This window comes from Zalophus californianus, chromosome X, assembly GCF_009762305.2.
Source record: "Zalophus californianus isolate mZalCal1 chromosome X, mZalCal1.pri.v2, whole genome shotgun sequence".
In the NCBI taxonomy this organism is placed as follows: domain Eukaryota; kingdom Metazoa; phylum Chordata; class Mammalia; order Carnivora; family Otariidae; genus Zalophus; species Zalophus californianus.
In genome coordinates, this window is record NC_045612.1 from 126,097,527 (window position 1) to 126,101,914 (window position 4,388).

Below are 4,388 nucleotides of genomic sequence, written 5' to 3' on the forward strand. Positions count from 1 at the left end.
AAAATCGTAAACAACCATTATCAACATACTTTTTAGGGTTGGGGGGAGAGGGGTTCAAACAAGGAATGTATATTATTGCCAAAAAAATTAAAATAACATAAAAGACTTTTCTAATCATAATCATACTGTTGTGTGAGGGAAAAGTAAAATAAAATTTAACCCTCTAAGCTTTTGCAAGAAAGAAACTGCATTACTTAAATGCGACAAGGAGAAGCTGGCTAACACCCTGCGGTGGCCCAATTTTTTTTCATATCCCATGCTTGAGCATCCATTGATTACAGCTTGGCCAACCTCATTGCAAGAGATTAGAAAGACTCCAAACTATGTTTGTGTGGAAAAAGCCTGCAGCAAGTTATTTCCATTTGAGAATTTTGGGAGTCCCTGACAGGTAAAACAAACAAACAAACAAACAAACAAACAAACAAGAATAATATTCATTCATGATCCATTGGCACATATGCTAAATACAGAAACCTTCTAAGTCCACGGATATTAATAATCTTGCTTTCTCCTTGAGCATCCATTGATTGCAACTGGGCCAACCTCATTACGAAAGATTAGAAAGACCCCAAACTATGTTCATGTGGAAGAAGCCTAAATCCACAGAGATGACGCGTAGAGGCTTTAATGCGCAGAGGTGGTCACGGTGACATGAGATTTCAGTGTATTTTCATAAATGTACCAGATTGCAATCTAATATCTTGTGTTGCCCTCACATGTATTTTAAGCCACATCAGCTTGCCTAATGAAATCACAGCTTAACCGGCATCTTAACATACCTGCGAGTATGTCGATAATACGTTATTTGCTTCACTGCTGATTCAGGCTCTGGGTAATAAACTTCTCATTACAACCAATCGTGCTGCTATAGCATAATTGCAGGTGCTACAGCTTAGTAAAGCGATCTTGATGATAAATAAAGCAGCACAGAGAAGAGTGAGCTTCTTTTAGGTCGTCCTCACTGAAGCTTCAAGTCAACACTTCAGGAGAAAACATACACTGAGAGGTTCCCTGTCAGTGCCAAGAACCAAGGTTCAAATTGGACCTCTTATTTCTTTTTTAACCTGGCATCTCTCACAGGGTACAGCAGTGGAGATTAAAGCACCATCCCATGTTTCTAATTGCTGACCCAATTTCCACTGAGAGAATAAGCATGAAACGGGAGATGGCCAGGAGATGAAGGAATTCTGGAACTCCAGGCTTGCGGAGTTGCTCAAGATCCTCCCCAAAAGTGGGCCAGGTCTGCTGTCTTGTTCTACCCTACGTGTTCTGTTCTATTTATCCTAGGTTTGTAATGTCTTTAAGCATAAGGAAAACCTCTACCCATTTCACCCTTTGTATCAGTCACTACTTGTAAGGCTAGCTGCTGTAACAAACAGTATTAACAATCTCTTTGGCCTCCCACAATCAGATCTCTTAAGCTGAAGCAAATTCCCATTTGCTTTTTTTGTCAGATGGCTTACTTCTAAGCAAGGGCTCAGGGATGCAAGAGTTTCCCATCTTCTCTCTCCCACAGCACGTGGCCTCCAAGGACCTTGACATGGGAAAAGGTATAGGGTCCACCAGGTCTAATGGGGCACACTCCCATCCACCCAAATTCCTTGGGCTGGAACGGTCACATGGTCCCAAATTATTCTCCAGGGAGGCTGGGGAATGTATATCGGGAAGAAAAGTATTTGGTGAGCACAAGGCAGTATCTCTGCTACTCCACACTGATCACAAAACCTCACCATCATCCGGGCTTTACATATGTCCCAGGGGAGAACTTTGTTTCTCAGGGTGAGGGAAAGAAATGCCTAATTTATCTGTCCATCACAACCACAGGCTCTGCAGACCAGCATTCAGAGCATTAGTTAGGACACATTTTTTTTCCCCAATCAGTCGAAACCTATTAAGTAAAAATTGAAATTTGTTGTTATTGAAAAGGGATATCTGATAGAAATTGGAGATAAGAGGAATGTATGGCCCTAGGAATTTGGAGCCATGAGACTAAGTATCATGGTGTATGGTTGCTACATCTCCCCACATGGCTGTGCTTCTATGCTTCTCCTCCTCCTCCTCTTCCTCCTCAGAACAAGCCTTGATGACCCAACTTTTGCTGAGGGAACTCTTGTGATCCCAACAACTCCGTAAACACAGCTGGACATTATTGCGAAACTGACCCTGATGCTAGGAAGTAAGTTTCATTTTCAAAGTGCCAGAAGTAATTGATTGATATTGGGGCTTGTGTGCCATTAAGACAAGTCAGAGGGAAAAAAAATTCTATCATCAGTTAGCTGTACAGTTTTGAGCACAGATAACACTTCATGATGTGATTCTGGTAGGAATACAGACAGCCATTCATGGACACACACATTTTGTGAAATGATCCAGTATAATTTTTGCTTGCCTTTGATTCATAGCATGCATGGAATATAAAAATTGGCTATTTCATAAGTTACTTTTTGGCTTGTAGACCTTTCTTGTATGTACTTCTGTTTTAGGAATTTATTTAATGAAGATCACCTCAGTAAGAAAATATCCTCACTCTTGTCTTAGCAAAAGAAGACATAAAAGATTGAGTTCTACGGGCATCAAAGCAAATTTTGTGAATCTTTTAGATGTGGAAATTGCTACTGGATATGAGGAAGTTAAATTCAGAAACCCTGAAGATGCAGGCCTGTTTACCAAATACATGGTCAAGGACCTAGCCTGTACAACGTCACTCAAAAAAGGTTCAATACCACGGAGCAGACGCATGATGATATTTGAATGTTTCCAAAGCTTTGCAAAGCATTGACAAAATCCAACCTTGCTAAATTATGCAGAACAGACCATATAGTTTTATGTAGGAAAGAGGAGCCAAGGTGACAGCCATTGACTGAAAACAGGGAACAGATCATTGATTCTCCAAGTATAGTCCATAGAACTTACTAAAAATGCAGAGCTTCAGGCTCCATTCCAGAACTTGGAGGTGTAATCCAGCCATCTCTAATTTAGTGAATTGTAGCAGTGATACAGATGTATGCTTAAGGTTGAGAACCACTGGGGCAGATGAACCAAGACGCTCTTGGCTTATATTAGGAGAGAGTGAGAGTGAGAGAGAGAGAGAATGCCGAAGATTCCTAACTCTTGTCTTGGAGATACTGCAGCTTTTCTGTGGTCTCCCATCTCCTATCAGTAAGTATGAGGACCGCGTAAACAATCATTCCTCAGTGCCCAGGAAGGAAAAATCAAGGCTCCTTGGCAAAGAGCCTAGCCATGCTTTCAATGAAAAAACAAGTTGGAGCTGAGACATCATGTCCTTGCCATTGAGAATCAAACAGGACTTTACTGATTTGGGGAAAGCGCCAACCCAGGAGATTCAGTGGCATCAAATAATCAAGACGACCCTCCCTTATGGAAATGAGTAACCAGAGACAAGTTGAACATGATTAACAGTAATGAAGAAATCTGGGAGACCTCAGCTTGTTAGAAGTGGAGACCAGTTGGAAGCCATTTTGATGCTATACCTTTGAGTATTATATATGAATCTATGAAGGCTGAATAATGGGAATGGCAAAGGGGAAGGTAAGGATTTTGGTTGGCTTCCAAATCTCCATTAAAATCGAATGCTTAGTTCTGCTCAAATCGTTGTATTAGGGACTAATCATTCCTTCTCTGCTTCCCTGCCACACACAGGAATATTCCTTGGCTTTTCACAGTGCTTAAAGTCATCACTTCATTCTGTTAAGGAGAAGGACAACTGCCTACAATCAAGGATGAACTCTGCGATGCCGAGGCAGCCTGGCCAGTCTGAAACCAGAAAGGGGCTCAGATGCTCCGCATGACTTCCACTGGGCAACGTTCTCCTGACAACCGTCCTCCTTCCCACTCTAGCTGCAAAGATCCAGGAGCAAGACAGCTTCAGTTAAAGGAAGGAGTGCCCCACCCCCCAAGGTGCATGTTGTGAGAAGAGCCAGAAGGGTCAGAATGATGCCAGTTGTGTGGGGTGTTTGCAGTAGAAGATTTAAGGAAAACCAAGCGATCAGACAGGAAGAGGGCCAAAAGGGGGTAATCAACCTGGTTGGTCTTGGCGAGTTTTGTGAAGGGACGGAGGTCAAAGCCAGATAGCTGTGAGCTGAGGAATGAAGATGCTGTGAAGAACGGGAGACAGTGCCTCACACTCCAGATGCCAGACAAGTTCACCTCAGTTATAGAGGAAGAGATCAGTCACACTTGCTGCAAGAAAGAACAGCACATCCATCCTTTAAAAGAGCACAGGAATGCAAGACAACAACTCTCACCTGTTGACCCTTTGCCTGGGGACAACTGGAGCTTGCTCACTCATTTTAACTTCACACACTGCAAGGCAGGTATGGTCGTTGCCATTCTCAGATGTGGGGAAAAAAAAAGGAGGAGGAGGAGGA